This window comes from Larus michahellis, chromosome 1 (genome assembly GCF_964199755.1).
Source record: "Larus michahellis chromosome 1, bLarMic1.1, whole genome shotgun sequence".
Taxonomy (NCBI): domain Eukaryota; kingdom Metazoa; phylum Chordata; class Aves; order Charadriiformes; family Laridae; genus Larus; species Larus michahellis.
Window position 1 is genome coordinate 48,635,777 of NC_133896.1, and position 23,693 is coordinate 48,659,469.

Consider the following 23,693-nt stretch of genomic DNA (forward strand, 5'->3'; position numbering starts at 1 on the left):
TACTTTGCAGTGTATGTACAGCTACGGAGCAAGTAGTAGAGCTCAGGCTGATCAAGGCTGTTTACTCATTCCTGTCTGGGATTTAACCCACACCATGTCAGTGGCTCTGTTTTACAATATTAAGCCCATAGCAAAGCACGAGTGCTTGAACACAACATCTACATCCCAAAGTAGTATTCTATGAGGAGATCATATCAGGTTTCATGTTAACCCTAGTGTCAGGACAGAACTGAGTTAGAATGGTCCACCATCTTCCCTGACATATCTCAATTAAATTAATAGTATTTGTGACCATGTGGCTGGCCAAGTGCAACACGTGCAAACAAGCCCTCTAGAGTTTGAATCACAGTGCAAAAAAGTAACCATATTAACTTGAAAATTTGAGATTTTTCTTCAACCTTTCTGTTCTCAGTGTTCAGAGCCTGGTTATTAGGAGAGGTCGACTCTTAACAAATGGATCTCTAAATGGTACTTGGTCAGATTATTCCCAGGGCTGCTAGAACCCAACAGATCAGTCCAGATTTGGAATGAGATGAGTCATCTCCCCAGCTTTTAACAAAAAAGTTCTCTGTATTGCACTAGTCACGTAGATTCCCTTTATGGTCAACAGGGAGAAATTACATTAGATTGGCTGAATTAATCTGATTATTTTAGACGTACTCAAGCATGAGATAAATAAATTGAACGGTGCTCTGGCTATGCTTACTTATCTCCTTTGGTTATAATGGAAACAGAGAATGAACAACTCAGATGTGTACATTTACATGACAGATGTCTACATTTGGGCAGACAAAAATCACCTTGGCTGCTCACACTGTCCTTGCAAGCAGTCAGTATTCACTCTGAGCTTAGCTCGTCTGCAAATACCATGCTCCTTTGTAGAAGACAGTGCCAGAAACTGTCTTAAAGATCTCAGGAGCCTTGCAGGAAACCACTGGTAGCAAGGGCGCATGCGGTTGCTGGTGACTACAAAGTATGGTAGTGTCCACTCACAAAGCATGTGTGTTGGACACACAGAGAGTGCTGCCCGTCAGCTCTGGGAATATCACCAGGATTGCCTCTCCCCCTACTCCAAGTGCCTCTGGTGGGCAGGTGGCATTAATGGACATTGCTGCTTACATGGCAGGAGACAAGCAGTCCCACAGGTCTGTATGGGTAACCTTTCCATCAGGGTCTAGTGCCCTGTGTGTTGCCTTTTGCTCTCCTAGTTCCCCTGTTCACGTCTTTCTGCTTAAATAGCCAGTCACCCAGTAAGAGACATCATGCATGTTGCTGATATAATGATTCTCTGGAGAGGTGCCAGTATGTTTCTCCATGAATACTTTAGCATTTTATACATGTTGGAATAGCATCAACAGAAGAGACAGAGAACACTTTCCTCTAGAACAGCCCATGGTGTAGTCATCAGGCACTCAAAGGCGTGATTTGAAGCAAAAAGGGAATTGAATACTTGTCTCCCACCCCCTCTCTTCTAAGCAGTGAGCTATTGCTCAAAAGCAATAGTCCTCCTTTCTGTCCATACTTTATTAAGTTTGTACTTTGTGTCTTTCATTTTATCACAACTGTCTGGAAATGAAATGTGCTGGAAATGGCAGGAACAGTTGGTTTCAATATTTCTGAACCATTTCTTTCAACCCAACATGAACTCTATTCAAAAAGGATTTTGTAAGTTTTGCTTTTGGCTAAAAATTTTGAGAAGATAATGACCTTAATGTGCAGTGACTATTGGTTGTCCGAGAAGTGCACTTTTCAATGAAAAAGGTATTTGAAAAACATATGATCCAGCTGCCCTGTGCCTCTAACTGTCTAGTATGATGGTCAAATGTGCAATATAATTGGATATTCAAATTGAAGGTAAAGCTGATTTTTATGGGACTGGAGAAGACCCCAGAGCGGACAAAAAAGCGAAACAGACCCTTGTATAGATTTTAGTGTTTTGAAAAGCCAGGAAGCGTACTGCAGTGAGTGGTCCAAAAAGTCTCATGAAATTATGTGAAACTCTTTCTGAGGCTGGATCCATTGAACAATTTTTGGAAGTAATACTAATCTGGAAGAAAAAGAGTGTTCAGATAGATGTCAGCTTCCATATTTTATTACATTTCTGTGTATATATATAGCTATATATACATAACTGTATGTATGGTCATATGTACAGTTTTATATTAATCATGACTAGAAAATTTTGCCTTATGTCGTGCACATTTTCTTTCTGTTTATGTGTATACACATGTGTATATATGAATATGAACACACACATATATTTAAGTACGTGTGTGTATATATAGCATAAGAAAGCTGGATTTTCCAGTTTTGACCAAATACACTAAATACATATGAAAATACATATGAAAATACATAATATCAGTACAGACTGATTGTATATGCGTTAGAGTGGCCTTCATAATGTTTTTTTGTGGTGTTTAAAGGACACTCTGATTTGAAGGTTATGACTTAGGTGAGCCTTTTGTATAACAAAATAGAGAAGGGAGAAGCCAAGAGACACCTCTGTCAGATGCTTTCCCAAATGTCTCTAACAGCAGCAGCTGAAACTTCTCCCCTCTGGGAGCACTGGTGCTGTTACACTTCCAGCTTTTGCTGACACAGAGACTTCAGTTTCCATTTTGTTGGTGTGAAAGGCAAGATGGTGATCAGGCTGGGATAAAAATTTAAATATTAAATTAACATTTAACTTTTATTGTGTTTGCATTACTTGTTTACAAATAAATAGATAACTGAGTAGAAACATGGTTAATCAGTTGAATATGTGTGAATGCATACCTCAATTTACAGCACTGCCTGTATCAAGGTATGAGAGTGATACTGTTAGTGTCACTAAGGCAATTGCCCACTGAGGCTGGGTTACACACCCCAGTAGCAGAACTAAAAGAAAAAGCTTCTTCGAAATGGCAGAAGTGTGCCTGTTGGGATATTGCAGTCACAACAGGCTGTCCAAGCTGTGCAAGACGTGGAGGGATGAACCAATTCTGCTGACAGCAAGCCCCTGCATGCCAATTCAGCCTCTAGCCAAAGTTCAGTCAAGTTCCTCCCTGTTCGTGGCATGTGACATATGAGAGTTTCTCATACTGAAGGTGGTCACTGAGGAGGCTGCTGGTGCACTGAGGAACTGCCAGTGACTGCCCCATCTTAGCACTTTCCACTACTGGATTTGCTGACAAGACAGGGAGCGGTGGAAATTTTTCTACACCCAGATAGACAGGAACAAACTCCTCAGATGGAAAACCTACTGCCTTTTCCTGTCAGGGTACTCCAGAGAATTGACTCTGTCAGTTTCCCCAATCTGAAATAGTGTCAGTAGGACCCCACGTTTTCACAGGGTTTGGACTAGATGATCTCCGAAGATCCCTTCCAACCCCTACCATTCTGTGATTCTGTGTGATTCTTTGCCTTTCCTCTTGGTGTTTATTTCTCCTCTCTCTCTGCCTCTTGTGCAATGTTTTTGCAAATGAATTAAATATTAAATTCTTGCCATAGTATATATAAGGGCTGACAGATATACTGAGCCAGCAGTACTTGCCAGATATATTATATGCCAGCTATCCTACATCGGATACACGATGCTGGCAGGAATACCGTGCCAGCTTCTGGCAGCATACGCTATGCCAGCTTCTGCAGCTTCTGACCAGGCCAACTGTAGAATTACAGAAAGTAAGGCTAGACACGACATTGCAAGTCGTGTAGTTTATCGCTCTACCCAAAGACAAGATCAGCTGCTCCTGAACTATTCCTGAAAGATGATCATCTTACTGGTTTCTAAAACCAAGCAGTGATAGCAGTTCCATAATCCCAGGGCAAACTATTCTAGAAAATAACCATCAGACAGTTGGTATTGCTCTTTCGTAATGTCTAATATAAATCTTCCTTGCTACATTTTATGCTTATTACCTTTAGTTCTGTTCTTAGAGAATGAGGAGCTCAGTCATCTCTTTTATAGACAAAATGAACATGACTTCTCTGGTCCTTCTGTATAGGTCTTATTCTTTAAATTGTAGATCATGCTCATGGGAGATAAAGTAAAGGACAACCATTAAACAATATAAACTCATGATTTTGCTATAATCACAGAATCTAAAATTAAAGTGTGAAGGTGAATTGTTATTTCTTTCCAGAGACGTAAAACAGTCTATTCTTTCATTTTTTCAATGAGATCTTTTACCTCTGCTAACCTGAGACAATTGTCAAAGTGCTTTGAAGGCAGTGCCACCTTAGGCTCTATTTTGCTTGTAATCGTCATAGATGCAATTGTATAAATTTCTGCCAAACTCTCTGCAATGAAGGTATGACCTCATTACACTGGGAAGAAAAGAGCACACAAACCCCCTTAATCTATTAATAGATATTGTTATCTCATTGATACTATTTTACGTGGAAGAACTGTATTTCTTCGTGTTTGAAAAGATCACTGTGAGAAACAGCCGTATAATTCAGAGGTTGTTTGAGAACTCTTATTTGCCTGATCTGGTGTTGGAGGGCTGCAGCAAGTTCCTTACAGGTCTCGCGCTTCCTTAAGTTGACACTTTCGGTTGACTGAGTGGTGATGTCAGCCCATCAGACTGAGATAATTGTCATGCACCAAGAGGGGGAATCTGCAGAGACTGCAAGATGGAAGAGATTTTTCCACTCTGCTATTCAGGCTGTTCGCATACACAGTCTCATCCCTGGTATCCAGCTCTGACTTCAGAGAGTAAGCACACGGCTTGGACGTGGCCCCAAATCCCTGCCTGCACCCTGCTGCAATAATAATGCAGACGCAAGCAGGAACAGAGCATCTGCCTGATATGGTTCTGTGGTACATCAGCGGTTGGAGCAGTGGTTGAAAAAGCACAAAACACCACAAGCCCCTCAGCTGAAGAAATCCCAGTAGGGACCAGACATGACTGCGGTATGCACTGGAAGTGCGCGGGTCCGCAGTGACAGGCTTTGCAGGTGGGTTTAGTAAAACTGGTTAGACATGCCCAGAGCCCTTACTCAGCTGTGGATTGCCCTGCTGATATCTCCTAACAGGAGACCCAGGATGAGAAGCAACAGCTTCTCATGAAAAAGAAAGAAAAAGACACCTTTTAGGGGCTGAATATGAAATTTGTTTAGCTGTGTTTTCTCTTCTCTTTGCCAAAGCCAAGTAATTTGTTGAACAGACATAAACAACAGGTGCGTTGATATCTCTGCTACATGCAACAAGGTCAAATGCCATAAAAGTCCTTATTACATATAATGTCCTGTGCCAAAGCACTGTAACAAAAGACTGATCTGTGCATGAAGACAATTTGTATCTTTAGTCCTGCTTGGACAGAAGGAAAAGATCCTTTCTTTCCTTATTTTTCCCCAAACTAAAATGTTTTTTGAGAAGCTGGTGTATTTTTCAAACTTTCCCATCTTTATAAATGAAACTTTTAAAACAAGAAAAAAACCAACACAAAATAAAAAAAATATTCCTTAATCAAAGGACCTAAATCTTGATTACTTTCTACTTTTCAGTTTTATTTTCCCAAGGTATTTCCCTTCCCAGTTCCCCACTGGCCAATGCTGCTGGGTGAAATAATTTTTCAGCAAATATAGTTCACTTCTGGATTAATAGTGTCTCTTACCTTTATATAACAATAAGGAGGGCAGCTTCTCATTGAAAAACTTGTTCCTTGCAGATGTTCCCTGCCACAGCTCACTTTCCAATTCTGGACGTGCTGAATCTTTCTTTCTTCCTCTTCGGTCTGTGTGATTAGTACCATTATTCGGATATCTTCGGTAGCTGTTTCCTCTCCTTTCTACATGTACTGCCAGGTGAGTGATGGTTTGGGTGCCTCCGTGAGAAGTTTATTTCCATCTCTCCATTTTAAGTCACAACCACTGGTCTTGTCAGACCACATAGCAAAGTTTTTCTGGGCTCTGCCTGACCGGCAATTCCAGGGCGTAATTTCATCACCTAAAGGGCAGGGAGGCAGAATGGTCTGCATGAATCAAGTTGCAGACAGGAAGTTTACATGAGTGCAGCGGATTGCCATAGTGCTGGAGATTATGCCAGCCTATAAAAGAAAATCTTAACTGTCACTACTGTGAACTACAGACACATTCATATTTGATCAGTTGCTTCTTTGACTTCTACACAGAGAAATTCAGATATATTCAAGTATGTCCTAAAACTACTGCACGTTTACCAAGGCAATGGAGGAAAAAACCTGCATATTTGTCTCTGACACAAATAACACAAAGGACATCCCTATGAATCCCTTTTTCCACATTGCTAAAATGAATTGGCTCGTATACTCCATATTTAAATTATTTGCCAAGCCAACACCCACAAGCCATGACAACTAACACCAATCACAGTATTTTTTACAATGGTAAGTCTTTTCTGCCGAAATGTAAGCCAATCAGTAAAGCAGTAGCTAATAATACTGAATACAGCTTTGTAGTGCTTCACTGTCCATACAAAGAATCATTAGCAAACACAGAGTTCTATACTTCATAAATAATATATCCTAAAAAAGGATTGGCTCGATTTAAGCCAGCTTAGTTGGGAGGAATTCATGGGACACAGAATTTCTTAGGGTCGTTCAAAATGGTGGTACACTCAAACATTTGTCAGACCTACAATCTCTGCCTACTGCCTTTGCATGTAAATATCCCCAAATTATTTATAACTTTTAACATATAAAAGATCACTGATGGCATTAATTGTCTTAGTCTTTGAGTTAGATTAGACTACAAAAGCAGTGTCCTAAATCCCAAATTCTGGCAAAAAAACAATTTCCCACAATACCCCATGCATGAGTCAAAGAAAACTGAAGGCCTGGGCACGCGGAAACACTGGCCACAGGTTCCTCTCACTGAGGGTGGCTCAAACCATTTCTGGGGAGCAGCAAGATGCCCATACCCAGCCAAAGCTCTTCTCAGTGCATCAGACATACCAGAAACCACAAATCACGCATTTCTGAAGAACGTCATGGTTTAATCAAAGGAAGTTTCACTTATGGGATTGTACCTCCCAAATATAAGGTTCCCTCTAAGCTCTCCTTGGAAAATGCAGTTTGATATCACCTTCTGCATGAGGGTTAGGAGTGCTAGGTACAATTCAATTTTAAGGCAGTATAAATGGTTCCCATTAAGCTTTGGAGAACAAAGAAAGTTGAGGATACAAATTAGCTCTATTCTTCCCTCCTGTCAACTTTCCCTCACCTCAAAGCCAGCAGAAGTTTTTCCCAGCAGAGTTATGGATCCGTATCAAGACTTTAAAGCATCTCCTTATAACGGTCCTTGACATTATTATGCTGGAAATTTTTACAAACCCGTCTTTTACATACATTTTTTGCTCCTTTGTGGCCTAAAACGGGTTGCAGAGGAGTTAGCTACTCTCTCAATTATGCCTTTCTTGCGCTTCCTTCCATAATAGTGGAAAGATTTTCTTCAGAAGCTGTGATCCCACAAGAATTCCCTTAATTCATTTTTGTTTAGCTTAGAGGAATTCGATAATTCACTAAATCAACTCCAGACATTGTGGCATTTCCTATTAAGCATCTGATGATGTGGTCATCTCCATCCACTTATAGCCAAGTACAACAGAACTTCTGCTCACCTCTCCTCCACTTTAGAGACGTGCAACTTCTGGACATCAAGGAAAGCCTCTATTAATACAACACCGTCTATGGGTGGCTCTCAGCCTCCTGTGCAGCCTGTTTGACCTTTAGTGGCATCTAGTGGCAAATGAGTTTGCAGGAAAATTCTTCACAATTAAATGGCAATTAAACCAGCAAAAAATGATTTCATCTTCATATGTGAAAGCTGGAAGAATGGAGCTTGCAATGCATCAGGATAGTGAGGACAGGTTGCTGGCTGCCAGGCTGCCTCACTGGTCTACGCCAATCTCCAGGCGTTATTAGGCCATGTGACCAAATTAGTTTCAGTGCTAATTTACAGAGCTTCTGATGCGACTCTCTAATTATGGTTTGGAACAAGGACTGTAGGTAGTTAAGAAGTTAGCATTAGCCACCTTTTGCAAATCAAAGTGTTATTTTTGCTACTTTGCTGATTATAATTTCTTTGTTCCATGTGAACATGTGAGGCATTCTTTTCTATCATCACTAAGCCATGTGAGGCACTCTTTTCTATCACAATGTGAGTGTCTCTTACTATTACCCTTAGGAATGGTGCAACAGATCTTGATATTACGCTGGCAGAAGAACTGAGCCTCTCTTCCTAACTGGGATTCATTGGTATTTTTATTTTATCAGATATCACCATACTTCCTTCTCCTGTCTAGCATTAAAATATATATGGAATGGTATGCTGGATAGTGGCAGCCCACAATTCGGAGTCAAAAGACATTTGTCTCATAAATGTATGTTTCCATATTCAGGCACCGCACTGATAAAAGTTGATAGAGACCTCTAGCTCTGCATGAATAACAGTCTGCAATTTTTAAACTTCATTAAACAGAACAAATGCAAACAGCAAACAGAACAATTTAATAAGCCCTGTAGATGAAGTAGTCTGTCCAAATGGTTTCTAAAAAAAATTCCAAATGTTAAAAATCCAAGCCAAAATATATATACGAAAAATTTCCATAGGAAGTATCTCCACAAGTGCAAAATGTCATGCATGAATTAATGTATGCATATCTGTTGTTATTCTATAGTTCTATAGAGGGTGAGAAAATGACTGTGAGTATAGCATTTACAATCCTTGAAATCTTCCGAAGAAAATTAGCATTTACATTATGTACCTCCTTATATTCATGTAACATAAAGAAGATCTGATGCAAGATTTAGTATTGCTCATTATTTGGTCTGACTGCAAAGGTATTGTTTGAGGTTGCTTTTCAGTGAAATGTTTTCCACTAAATTCTTTCCTTTACTGAGCTATTGTCAGATTAGACCAACTTTGTGTGGAAACCTGGTAGGAATTGCAGGAGGAGATATTTTGTCCACTGTATGGCTGCAAAATACTTTGCAGTCACATCTTTTAGCACAATTAAGTTGACAAAAATACTGTAATATGCCATTCTGGGAGTTGTTGATAAAGTCCTTGCTTCTGTATTCTAGAAATGACTCCTTTTTCCTGGGAGCTGCCACTTCCTAAAGGTGCTATGGAGCAGTATGCCATAATCTCTTAGGTCAGCTTTTTAAAAGAAGAAATGAGTGTTATTTTAGGACACGGAATATGTCAATGAGTCACAATTCACTACTTCAGAAGGAAACAAGAAAACTTTCCTCAGCGGATTAATGAATGAGATACATTAATACAGCAAGTCCTTCTTATTTCCTTTGCTGAGGGATATACTCACATCCTGGCAGCCAATAAAGCTTGGGAGGCCAGAAAATATATTTGGGCCAGTTGAGTGTGTTTGTCTGCCAAATTAAATAATAGACCAGAGACACTGGAACAGGACTAGAGGATGCAGAAGATAAGTGAAGGCAGTGCCAGCTGAGAGGTCTAATGGTCTTACTGGAAAGTGGCTTGAACAGCTTGCAGCTGAGATGAGACAAAAAGTCCATGTGGATAGAGAAGCCCATCTGTTTCTGAATGCGTTCTTTCACTTAGTGTTTAGGAAAGATGCAGAAATGATTTGGGCTCCTTGATTTGCTAGTGAAAGGAAAATGTGGAAAGATGGTTGTGTTCTTCTGACAGTGCACCATGACTCCAGATCAGCTTTTGCTTTGTTCAAGAGAAAACCTTCTGCTTGAAGAGGCATTAAAGCATGTGTCTAGCTTCAAACAGCTCCCTATTAATAAAACTGAATGAGTAGTCATAACATTATCTACAACACATAGCTGATTCTAGCAGCGAAGAAACTGTATCCAGAGGAAACTGATTTGACATATAAAAGTAATCCTTTCTATGGTTCAAGACATATTGACTGTATACTTAAGAAGTCCCAGAAAAATGTCCCCTCCAGAGGAGGTGAATTTAGAAAACCCTACTGGAGTTACCCAGCATCCTGGTGGCATGAGACTGCCTAAACCAAAAAGTAGATTCTCTAGTCATCTTCTAGTGTGCAATAAACTGACGGCTGACAGCTGACAGCTGATCGGAGAGTTTATTATTCTCAATGCACTGGTGGCCTTTAGAGAACTAATGGCTTCTAGCTAAAAGAGGACTGGTTGAACAATCTGGGTGTGATTCAAGCAATCAATATACAGTTGGCAGGTTTAGGAATGCTGCTTAAACTGAGGTGGATTTTGTTCTTAAAGGCTTATATTTTTCAAGCATGGTTCCCCAGCAATCTAAGTGTACTATATGCTTCTCTCCCTCCAAATCCAAGAACAGACAAGATTGAAGGATAGGGTCAAACAAAGCTGAAATAATTTTTTTTTAAATTTATAAAGAATCACCAGTGTGAGCCATGTTTGTCTAAAAGGTGCAGCAACACAATATGTTTGCCAAAATGTTTAAAATCTGAAACAAACTGTTACATTTATATCCAACATGTTAGATTAAAGTAAAATATCCAAATAGTACAGATTTTGATTTTAAATACAATATTCATCTCTAAACATAGAGGACTAAACAATTGTTGTTAAGGTAGACATAAAAGTCATGGCCATATTTACATAAAAATACTTTAGGGGAGATATTTATAACACAGGTATAGGAAAAAGTTTTAGGTACTGGTGAACAATGGAATATACTTCAGTGAGAACTGCAGACAAAGCAGCAGCAACCTAATGGTTGTTGTTGACCTTATAACTTCTACTATGTTAACCCTGAGTAGTCACAAATAGAAAAAAAACCATTTTTTCAAAATATTTCCTTCACTGAAAGATTTACCCACAGTGTGAGAGAAAAAAAAAATACAAGGATGAAATAAATATGCAGTGGGAAAGAAAGCAGAAGCATAAAACAAATAATAAACCTTTCTGCTTATTTTTAACTTATAGGAGCAGCAGGAGGGAGAGAAAGATATGCCTTTGGGATAGTGAAGAGCATTTAAAAGAAAGGGAGGAAATAAGAGATCAGTATGGATAATATAGTGTAGGTAAGGGTGAGCATAAGCAGCTTGAATGTGATGTCAAAGGATAAGTGGAGCTGACCAAGGGATTCAAAAAGGAAATGATGCTGTACTGCATGCGAAAGATCAGTGAAGACAGAAGCTACAAAAAAGCAGTCAAAGAGAGGATATGATTATTAACATAATCAAAACAATACAGATAGGGAAACAAGATATTTTGTTTTTCAAAACTCAATTTGATATCCTCTACAGGCCGTACTTTGTGTGCTGAGCACTCTTACCATGGACAACCAAGAATATTAGGAAACTGTTGCTGCTATTCACTTGCAGAGAAAGCAGCCTTCATCAAGCACTTATTTGTGAGTCCTTATTCCAAGGATCACTTTATGCTCCAGGGTCTCTGAAAAAAAATATTTAAACCAAATATTGCGTTTATTAGCTCGTTATTTATTAAAGTCTTCAGATAAAGTATGTTACAACAGCCTAATCACGGTGGCGCTATTGTCAACACTACATCAGCTCAGCATCAACTTTGTCTAGCTCTGTCTTGGAAATTCCCAGAGATTTTCAAGAAACATCCAAGGATGGAGATCCCACAACCTCTGTCATTGCCAATGCCACACTGTCCTCCCAGGACAGGATTTTCCTAATGTCCGGTTCGAGCCCCAGTTATTCTCCAAAGACGCGTCTCAGTTCCCATTGTTTAGAACAGAAGTTAAAAAGTCCTTTTTTTAAAGACATTTTCAATACCAGAAGCCAAGTGTCATGTGTTTGGCTACACTTCTCATAGACTCATAGGGAAGCAGTATCAGCACTATAAACAGGTCAACATCTTAACACAAACATGCCTATTTTACATTCATAATTTTATATTCAGTGTGCGCCTCCATCTTGCCATCACCTTTGTTATCACAAAAACGGCACCTAGTTATTACATTCATGCTTTCCCCCATGATGCTAAACATGGGGGAGCTTTGACCTAACAGCAGGGTGGTGAAAAGCTTCTTGCTGCATGCAAAAGCAGAGGTCCGAGATTACACCTTACCCTGGATTCATGCTACAGGCTGCCCCAGTTACGAATAAGATTTTGGTCATTTGAGCTGAGGAATTGAAAGCAGCTGGATATAATGCTTGCCTTATGTGCTGTTGGCTACAGACGTTGGCATTCCTGAGCCATGCAAGTTTCCTCTGTCCTTGGAGGAGTGCTTTTTGAGCGCTATAATGTCAGTAATAAGTGTATCCTCCTACTGTCACACTCTAAGTTGGTCTTCAACCCATTCTTTCTTCTCCCCTCCTAATTAAACAGATTTTCCAGTTTGGACAATATATTGGTGCCTCTCACTTGCAATGGGATCACATTTGTCGGTGATAATGTTTTGATTCTCTCTGCTGGTTCAAATAGGAATGCAATTTTCTCCATAGATCTGAGCACGGAATCAGCCGGTACTAGCGGCAGAGGGGTACTTAATAGGCTGTCAGTTGTTCAGCATTAGTCTTAGATCTTACAGTTTTAAAAGCTGATCCCTTAATTAGTAGTCTTCATGTTTTTGATTTTGTCTTTAATGAAATGAGCACTCTAATTCTGTTGCGGAATCATTCATGCAAGTCTGAGTAAACCCTTGTATTTCCCTCACGAATTAAATGACCACAGCACTGGAATCACATTTGCAGTTTATTTCTAATTTGTATTCTCTTGTCAATGTACATTTTCAAGTACAGAAGTAACTTAAAAAAGAGTAACTAACTCTGCCCTAACATAACCATCTGCAGCGAAAGAGTAAGCACTTGGCAACACTAACTAGTTCATAGAAGATCTTACTAGATATAAATAATCCCATTTTCTGGCAGAGAAAGTCCTCACAGTGTGATCTTTAGTTAGAGGAAAGAAAACTTATGTTAGTTGGCACATCTAGCAGCATAATGTAGTTATTATTAAAAAAGTGACCATGTAAAAATGGCACCTTGTTAAACAGTGTAACGACTCTCTGTGTGTATTCTGGGGCAGATTGGCTTACACTGTTTAAAACAAAAACAAACTTTTATTGCTCTCTACTCCTGTTAACACTGCTGAGCCAACACATCCACACAGAGCAGCAAGAGGCCAGAGCCAAATACTGACTGAAGGGTTTTAGCAGGACCAAGGTGGACTTTAAATATGTAAGTCATTAATACAGGTTTAAAAAATGGGACTACTGTAGACCTAAAGTTCAAGAGGATCCTCTTTCTAACAGAAACCCTGATCATGGGGATTTTGAAGGTCATGCCTGGAATTTCAAGACCTTTTGTGATATTGGCAGCTTTGATGCTTCCCACCCGGCAGCTGCATGACCAGAGCTCCCAGACATGCTCCCCTGTTGTGGGTAGGGCTGGGATTTCTGGACGTGCAGCCGTCTGGTCAGAGCTGCTCTGCATTTCTTCTGCATGCTGAGCACTCTGCTTCAGGGAAGCTTCAGGTGGATTAGTGACACATGCTGCACAGTGGCTGCTTCTAGACCAGGGAATTAGATAGGCTCAGGATTGGTCTCCAGGATTGGTCTCTAGCACGGAGGCTTTCAGACAGCAGTGTGCCTTATCCCTGCTCTTAACTCTATCTTTCTGCAGCTCAGAGTGCCTGTATTTCTCTGCAAGAAGATTCAAACCCCAAGCCATGGAAACGTACCTAAGACAGCAGCTTTTTGACACGACTGGATGGTGGGTGGTGGTCTCCACTCATTTTCTTGAAGCTGGGTTGTTGTATTCCAGCAGATGTAAAGACCATCAGGGCAGTGATATTAAAACTTCGTGACAAGGTCTTGCTTTCACAGTCAGAAGTCTCCGGTTATTGATTTCAAGGTTGCCCATGCATTTTACATTAAGTAGTCACTACACTAGGAAGACAGAAACAGGCTCTATCCATAGCCTAGGAATGGTTCCTAATCTTTCCACTACAGCTAAACCCATACGTTATGGAGCAGGTTTTTAATTCTCTTTTTAAGCAGATGGTGTAAAGATGCTTACGACATCCCTGTCCTTGTGCAGAGCATACTACTTGAGATGTACTTGGATACAACCACTGGGTTAAGGATTGATGGAGAAGGATGGTCCCCACTTAAGTGCTTAGGTGGTCAGCTGTGTAATGGCCGTGGTGTTTCTGTTGCCCACAATCACGGGCTTAGTCAGTGGGAGAACATTGACATTGAAAACTGAAGTGCCTACACCCTACAGCCACCCTGTGGGCTAGGTGAGAGGAAAGGGAGCTGAAGTCGCATGTTTTGAACACAGATGTCTGATCATCTATGAGTCTAATGGGTTTTATCCATATTCTGTTTTATCTAATTGATGCACAAAATTGTTTTTTCCCCAAAATTGATTGTTCACTTTTGTCATGGAAGATAATAATACATACAACAGAAAGCACCTCACTGGACATAGGTTTGTCCTTCTGCGCAGCAGTTTGTAAAACATTATTTTTACTTAAAAATGGCATTTGAATTAAAACATACCTGATCTACGGCTACTGACAGCCTGTTGGCTGCAAGACATAGAATTTGTGACTTTAGTACACTAAAAATGCAGCCAAACTTATTGTTTCATTCCCCTACTTTGTTAAAGTTTTCCACATCTTCATTGCATCGCATGCTGTTTATATCACAGAATTTTCAGTAGCTGATATCTTTGAGACTTTTAGCCTTGCTTTACTAGAAATGTTAAATTCCTGGATTTTTCAGTTATTGGTCCCAGCCCTGACTGGCTGCCACAAAAATGATCAGAGGGCTGGAGCACCTCTGCTATGAAAACAGGCTGAGAGAGTTGGGGTTGTTCAGCCTGGAGAGGAGAAGGCTCTGGGGAGACCTTATAGCGACCTTCCAGTACTCAAAGTGGGCCTACAGGAAAGATGGGGACAGACTTTTTAGCACGACCTGTTGAGGACAAGAGTTAATGACTTTAAGCAAAAAGAGGGAAGATTCAGACTGAATATAGGGACGAAATTTTTTATGATGGGGGTGGTGAAACACTGTCACATGTTTTCCAGAGAGGTGGTAGGTGTCCCATCCCTGGAAACATTCGAGGTCAGGTTGGATGGGGCTCTAAGCAACCTAGTTGAAGATGCCCCTGCTCATTGCAGGGAAGGTTGGACTAGATGACCTTTAAATGTCACTTCCAACCCAAACTATTCTATGATTCTGTTAACAAATAAATAGAATAAAAAGTAAATAAGCTATTTCGATTTGCTACAGAATTATGATGTTTTCGAGCTCTTATTTGTTCATATCTTTTCTGCTAATAATTCTACTATTGTAAACAAGGTGAAACCAATGTTTAAATAGAGATAATATTGATATGTCAGAACTTAATTTTATTTAACATTGCAACTAAAATGGTACAGATAAAATTGAAAAATTCTTATCTTTCTCTAACCAGAAAATGACAAATTACTACTGTGGCAATAATCAGTGGCACCCACCTTCTAGGAGATTTACTGTAAACCCTCTATGATACACTTTAGAATATTTCCTAACATTTTCAAAGGAGCCTTTGCAATAGATTTTTGGCCATTTAAGTCCTAATACCTGTTTCCAGCTTCAAAAAGCTTTGGATTTTTTATTTTTTCAGAAGAAAACCACTATCCTGTGATTCACTGAAATCATCGCCACAGGTAATTTTGGTTATAAAAAATGTATGCTATGTAATTTATTTTTAAGCACTTTTAAAGGTCTACAGTGCTGACTCAGAGATAATGGTCAGTTGTATGAAATGACATTTAAAACAGCTTTTAGAGGACCGGCATGTAAATCTTAAATATTACTGTTATAAATTATATTCTGGAAGGTTATTCTCACTTAAATGGTTAGGAATCAACAACTACTTTGAGGCAGCTAGAATTAGTTACGAAAAATCCTACCCATGATGTCCAGGGGAATATCTGCTGGCATAGACTAGAAGAGTGCTACAGGCAGATACATGAAAAGCTGTATGTGGAAATATATTCTCTTCCCTAAAACATGGAATGGTCCTTTAATGCACCATGGAGATGACCAGTAGGCCACTCTGTAGTTATTTAACTTCAGTTTGTTTGCCTCAGTATGATCAAATTTTAAAACTGTCCCTTTCCCTTTAAAAGGGGGAGAATGAACAAGTGAATGAAGGATTTAAATGGTGCCAGCTGAAAAAGGAACTACCTGGGAATGGAAGGAGTTTTTTCTCTCTCTGAAGAATGCTGGTCCCACTGAGCCAAAAGTGACACTTGTCCTTGATTTAACTGGAACCAGATTTCATCAGAGGAACAAAAATGATGAATCTAAGGCAGTTTAGTGTAAATCTGGTTCTCACAGATGTCCAGCTTCCATTGACAGTTGTGGAAGTTCAGCATTTCTAAAAGCAAACCCTTGAGAGATAACCCCACTGAAATCTGGAAAGCTCAACTGGAAAGTTGGGTGTGTCTACAATAACTAAAGTAAAAGTTGTTCTTTTTTTTCAAACTAGAACTTGCAGACCATTTCTGCCTGGCTTTCTGATGCAGTGCTGCTTTTGTAGCCACAGATGAAATTCTGTGCTGCAATGTTTACAGAGCTCAGAGGAGCTGAGGGAATCAACTCCAAATAACTGGTAAAGGCTGCAGCCATCGACCTACTGTCTGCCTTCTCAGTTACTTCATATCATTCATTAATGCAGATAATATCTTAGCAGGTGCATTAGTGCCTAGCATTGCAAATAACATTTAGGTGAGTAATCAGATGCATTACGGAGAGATGGCATTTTTTACTGGTACCATTAAATATCTATAGTTATCGTTCCTGAATCACTGCATTCCCTTTCCTTGAATCTTGGTCTTGTTGTACAGTGATTTTTTTTTTTTTAACTCTCTATTGTTCCATGTGATTTTTTGACTATGATACAACACCTATCAGATGAGGTCAGGTAAAATTCCCCATATCTTGAAAGATACTGCCTCGCGCTTTTTATATTTATGATGTGTTCTAAGACAAATTCTTAGCAAAGTTTTGTTAAAAACCCAATTCTGTCATAATTCTGTCTTCAGAACTCCTGCTTCTTGATAATGAGCATTTTGAATTGTGGATTAATGGTTAGAGCTGACCCCTATCCCTTGACAGTGACATCCTCCTTACAATAGCAGAGAACAGTCTTTCCTTTCAACAAATGCTTGAATTCAAGATAGTTACTTAAAAAATAAGATTAGAAAGAACTATATATAGTGTTACCCACACAGGTCTCTAAAGGCATTTCTGAAGTCAAGTAAATTGCCAATAAATCCAGACATGATCTTAAATTAGCTATTGGCATACGCTCCGAAGGGCTGAGAACTTTCTGCAAGGTGTTTTTATGAATATTTATGTATCTACTGTGTAGTTCAGTAGTCATAAAGGTAAGACCTGTGGCACTGAGCATATTGCCAGATGCTCTCGACTTCTAATATGGTGATTTTATTCCCATTAAATCCTACTGGGGAGAACATACAAGTTTGGACTGACCTTGAATGTAACATGGGTTACAAGGAGGCATTCAAGCAGCTTTCTTTCACCTTGCTGATTACAAAACAGGGAGAGTGCCTCTGTTCTTATGTATGACCTGAGGGCACTGGCAGCTCCAGAGGAGCCAGGATAGAGAAATTAACACACTGTTCCTTCTCTGTACAGATAAGCAAACTTTTACCAGACAAAGGGTTTCTACAGCCTTACATTCTTTCTCTGACATCCGTTATTGCGTCTAGTTTAGGAAGGAGGATAAAGAAAGGAAAATTCAGAATGATATTTTCCCCATGGTGCAAGCTGTGCCATGAGTCTTGCAGAGGCTGCATATTCACCGCTGTGTTTAGTAGCCATCAGTGAACCTTTCTTGTACACATTTGTTTTATCTTTTTCATTTGTACTGATGGCAAAACATCCAGAGGCAGCAAGTTCCCCAGCTCCCTTACACAGAAGCTGAAAAAAAGTACTCCCACTCTTAGCTTTTAACTTGATGCCTCATGATTTCATTTAGTTCCCTCCAGTTCTGGTATTACGAGAAACAATGAAAAATAACATTAGCCTTCTTTGCCATGCCTCTGTCATGAGTTTCTTTCACTTTTTATGTTATTTGGTGCATTTAGGCTCTGCTTCTGTAGCAAGAAGTCTCTCTGTTTCCTTTGAACCCCCTTGTTGCCTTTGGTATAATTTCTTTTCTTATTCAACTATATCTTTTTTAAGATGGAATGACCAAAACAAGGCATGGTAATTAAAAACAGTTTGCATCAGGAATTCGTACAGCAACATAGCAGTTGCCTGTTTCATTTTCTGTTCTCTTCCTACTAATTCCTAGCATTCAGTTTTCCTTTTGACTAAGCACTGAGACGGAGATTTCAAAAACTGTGACTTCCAGATCTCTTCCTTCAGTGGTAGAAGTTTATTCATTTATTCAATGGTAGAAGTTCACCATTTGTATGTATAGTTGGGATTGCTTTTACCATGTTCATTATGCAAATTACCGACAATGAATTTTATTTTCCATTTTATCACTTTGCTACTCAGAATTATGAAATGCTTTTGCAGAACTCTATCATCAATTTTAATTTTGGTCAATGAGGCTATTTTTATATTATTTGCATATTTTTCAGTGTAATTTTTCAGTCTTTTTTTCAGACTTTTTAAGAATATGCTCAGTCCCTAAGACAGTTCCACATGGGACTGCCCTGACAATCCTCTCCCTTTTTTGAAAATGAGCATTTATTGCTGTAATTTGTTACTTATTTTTCAACTGGTTACTGATCCACAAGAGAACTTCCTACTTTTCTATATGTCACCTTAGCTTCTTTAAAAGCCATTGTAATATTTTTGGAAATCCAAGATGGGTAAGATGGGAAGCCTTCTCCACATGACTCCTTGAAAAAACTCGTACCTCTGAAATTTGGGAGGCATAGATTTCCTCTTCAGGTGTTAAATATTCTCAATTATATTATGTTTATTTATTTGATTCCTAATATAACGTTTACTAACAGGCGTGGTCTGAAAGCCATATTCACTGGGTTGTAAGTTTCTTTATTCCTCTTTGAAGTCTTTTTTTTTTTTTTTTTTTTGTTAATTTTGTGCTATCTTTGTTCCCTTCCCTCTGACAGTAGTTGACGTAAGAGTAGATGATGGTAAAAGAAACTGTGAAACATATAATTTAGCAATTTTATATCTGGGATTCTTTGGACCACTTAGGTGAGTGTCATCTGGTCCTGCTGATTTGTTTTTATACATATTATGAACCGATTCCAAAATTCTTTCTCCAACACCAGTCTTGCAGATCAGGTGAGGTAAACCAAGCAGACTGATTCAAGACGGTTCCCTTTATGACTGCACTTATCTCCCAGGGAAGATTTGTCTCCCCTCCAAATCCACCTGAGATAGTCAACTTCATGTTGCCTGTTGCTGCCTCGCGTACCCAAGAGACGCAATGTAGCCTGTGGGAGTGAAAATCAGGTTACTGTTTCACACACATCATAAAACCATCATCCACACTACATGCCTTAAACAAATGATAAGAGTGAAAAAGGACAGTCCACATTTCCCATTTTATTTGAAATTATTAAGAAAGTGGACCACTGTGATAAAATACTGTGGAACTACAGTGTAAAAAGTTTAATCTACTATACGTTTCTAAAGGCAGTCTACAAAGAAACTGAAAATAAGGGGTATAAGCTTTTTTGCTTCCTTTATAATACATAGAAAAGGTCTGAAAAATGATACAGAAAAAAGGGACTCATTCTCTTGTTACATATTAACAAAACAGGTTTAGGGAAGGTGGGGGGCAGTGAGAAGTGTTTGGCTTTTCTTTAATGAAAAATTCAGATTTTGTTTCTGCATATGTTTTTTTTCTAGCATTTCCAAAAAAAAAGTCAATTCATCTAAGATAAGCATGTGTGATTTTTGTTTGCATTGATGAAAAAATCTTGTCAGACTATTTCCTTTTAGCACCTATGTACACATAAATACTTGGAAAAAAAGGGTGTACGAACTTCTCTAATGACATCCCTTGTTCCCCCTTTTTCAGCTTTAATCAGCAAAGAGATGTGAATGTAGGTAAAAAAGTTGTTAATGAATCTTTCCACAAAACTGATGTGATATTACTGATATTTTTATGGCTTGACAAGAGCAGAAAATGAAAGCCTTTAGAAGGGGAAAGCAAAAGCTCTTTCACAATGTCTTTATTATAAAGAAACAAAGGTTACCTGTTAAAGAGAAGAAAATTGGGTTATGTGCTCTTTAAGTATAAATATGTGACAGGTTCAAATAGCCATTTGAAAATAGTCTTCAAACAAATTTCCTGGTACTGTGCTATAACTTTTTTTTCCTAGCTTAACAAAGCCTCTCAGTAAGAATTTGTAGAAAATTTGAACAAAGGCACAAGTTATTAACTACTGTTAAAAATAACCACTATCTTCAGAAAGCTCTTTGCTACTTCAGCTACAGATGGAACTTGCTGTTCCTTAAGGAACATAAGTAGTACTGTTGACTTAGAAACAAATAAAAATCACTCTTAACCACAACATTTGTCTAGGCCTAGTATCTCCATTGTGCAAGAGGAGCTGTATTGTTTTCTCTTTGTTTTCCTGTTCATGCTTTACACTTTTTTGTCCTCAGGATTAGTATTATGGCCATGACTGAGAAAATATCCTGGAGATTTAAGAAATCTTTCATGTTTCCCTTGGAGTGCCTCCTGGTTTTGGGGACACAAATAGTCACAGAGAAACTCTGCTGTTTTCGGTGGAAATTTGCTATAATTTGAAATGTAAACAAGTAAATACAGTGGTGGGCATAATGTCTGTTGAAACTACAGAGCGCCATGTTCTTCCAGAAGGTAAGAATAATTCCAGAATATTTCAAAAGGAGGCATTTAAAGTGAATGCAGAGTTATGACCTTTTGCTAATGACTTTTGCAGTAGGTACTGTCTTGGCAGTTATAAAATCTTACCGTTATTTTCCCCTTCAGTGTAAGATCATCATATACAGAGGAAGTTTTCTAAGAACATAGTAAAACTGGTAAAACTATGAATGTACTCACAGATAACACCATTTGTTATGGTGTTATAACCATAACTCCAATGTTATAACACCATAACTCCATTGACATTTCCATAAGAAATTGCAGCAGTATGTATGACTCTAGTTTAAGATTAGTATAACTATAGCTACATTTATAATCCACTAATCTGAACAGCTGTCTCTCTCCAACATCTCTTTAACAAAGCTTTAATAAGACTTTGCATGAGTTAACAACCTTTATTCATGTATCACATTAAAGGGCAGAGGTCATTAGTTGAGTAGCTTTCATTCATCAGGTACTGTGTTTTCTTACATGTTTATTAGTGCATAAATAAACCCTTTAAAATAATTATGAATCAAATGGGACTTTTTTATTCTCTCTCATCTTCTCCCTTGCCTCATATTTGTTGCCCTTAATGTTTTCTTGGACCTTCTTTGTCAAACCACAGATAAATTGGAGGCTCCACCTGCTGCCACATCATTTCTGAATGGAGCCGATTGACCAGGAGTGCTTACAGCCAATGCGAAGTGCATCACAAATGCACTCTCATGTTGATCCCAGAAGATGTGATCACTTGATTAATCTTTTCATTTCCATTCTTCAAAGAATCCAAGGCACTAACTTGTAAGGCAGTCTGTGAAATCCTCCCCTTCATATAGATAAAATGGTACAGACGCGTACATGAGTCAACAAGCTATTTTGGAGAATGTTGATCCTTAAAAGCCTACTGAGAAGAATGCCTTAGCGTTTCTTCTCATGCTATTATGTCATCTACAATGCCTTCATTGCAGCTGTGTCTGTTCATCCTGAGTGTGTCCCAGGCATCCTTCTACAGGGACCTGTGTAGATTTGTGGTTTCCATTTCTTGATCCTCTGTCAGAGACTTGTCAGGATAAGAATACATTATGTGGGTTTAAGGCTTTGATTTTCAAAGACATTATAAAGAAAAACAGTACTTAGTTGTCATGCTTTCCTGAAGTCACTTGTGTCCTCTAAGTGGCACATGTCAGCCTCATAGATGAGCAGCTGCTGAGCAGAGGTACTTTGACCATCCAGCCCACCTTCATGCCCAAGGTATGTGTGTAATGCCCGAGGCTACCACAAGGAATTATCTTATCTCAGAGCCAAAAGAAGGAGCAAAACTGCTAATAAGAAATCCAGGGCCAGGAGCAATCCTAGGAATGCACTATTTAAGTTGCTTCTCTTTAGGTAACCAGAGGTTCAGAAATGTGATCTACGTCCCAGTTAAGGGACTCACCCCGCTTTCCTCCTTCCCCTTATAATCAGGCTCTCCCGGAATAGGTTCACAAGCTCTCCTCTTCTTACCTGGTATAAATACCTGCTCCTGTGAAAAGGCAGGGACACACTCTTAGATCCCCAAGCATATTGCTGGATGAATACACTCGAAGGGTGGCAGATTTCTAGTGAATTTCTAGGTGGACAAATGGGTTGCCCATTGCAGGTAGATGCCTCTGTCAGGTGAACAATCTTGTGAAGGCAAGTGAAGACTCTTGATATGGTAGAAATATTGCCACCTGAGTGGCAATATTCTGTTCTTGTGACAGAAATAAATAAAAGATTGTCGTTATGAGTCGTCTTTCCAAAGTTTTGGAGTAGGGTACATTCCTTCCTACCTGGATAGAAAAGGGAGTGTGCTGCTACTACTGAGATGTGCCCAGGCAGGCTGCACACTCCTGAGGCTGCCAGTTTAGCTGAGCTGGTGGAGGGGAGCCTGTAAAAGCCTATGTGTGTAAGTCAGCCCACAGAGCAATACTGTGAAGTATGGCTTGGGGGTGTGGTGGTAAGACATGAGGGTGTTGTGCTTCAGATTGGAATGGGAGATGCAAGGATGTTCTCACCAAAGGCCTGAGTTTGTATCCTGTAGACCACTCAGATAAGCAGAAAATCCCATGGCACTTCCTGGGGTTATCAGGTGGCATACTCTTTGCCATTCACTCCCATGGTTAGATAGCACCGGCTCTCCAGGAATTTGGCTTTGAGGGGAGAGCTGGAGGCACTCTTGCAGGACAGTGTGAACACAGCTACTGTTTGCTTCACATTTATCCAGCATATCCACTGATTTCAAAGTTCTATAATTGTGCATAGCTCAAACTAGTTATGGCATCTATTAATAATTTACAGCGTAATAACTCATATCCCACAGTCAGTGACCTATCTGCCATAACTCCCAGTAGAGTTTAGTATGTGCTCATTCTGGGTGAAATGCCTCTTAAAGAAAGGAAAAAATAGACTCTTAAATTAATTTACTCCCTTGTTTTAGAGTTTCTTAGCTGTTTCCTTTTTTTGTGTCTGCTGATCTTCCTCAAATTTGCTAGATTTTCTTTTTGCATTCTCAAACAGGACTTGTTTTTCCATCACTGCAGCAACATTTATTCAACCGGGATTATTTAAGCACTTGCAAATGGAATATGTATCTTCCACATGGGAAGATTCCCGGATCAAAATATCAGCTGCATTGCACCAGTGTAAATAAGAAGCATCTTCACTGAAGTTGATGCAGTTACAACAATATGAGTAATGCAAATGAGATGTCTTCAAGACCTAGTACTGTAATTCTTTGAGTAATTAGTTTCTCAGTTTAAGCTTGTAACAATCAATCTCAGTCAGAAGTGGGAGGAAGAGAGAGAAAAATAGAAGTTAAATAGGATTGTTATACACACCTTAGTTTAGCAAGCATATGAATCTATTACTGTTAACCTTATAGAATTTTGTT

At 39.2% G+C, this 23,693-nt stretch overlaps 1 long non-coding RNA gene across 1 annotated transcript in view; it reads right to left on the reverse strand.

The window, feature by feature from the left end:
• The window catches only part of LOC141738826 (uncharacterized), a 29,139-nt gene extending 23,235 nt beyond the window's left edge, over positions 1 to 5,904 (reverse strand). Inside the window, exon 1 of the long non-coding RNA XR_012585491.1 lies at positions 5,604 to 5,904. This is a non-coding gene — a long non-coding RNA (uncharacterized LOC141738826). The remainder of the gene's footprint in view (positions 1 to 5,603) is intronic.
• Positions 5,905 to 23,693: the final 17,789 nt, after the last annotated feature.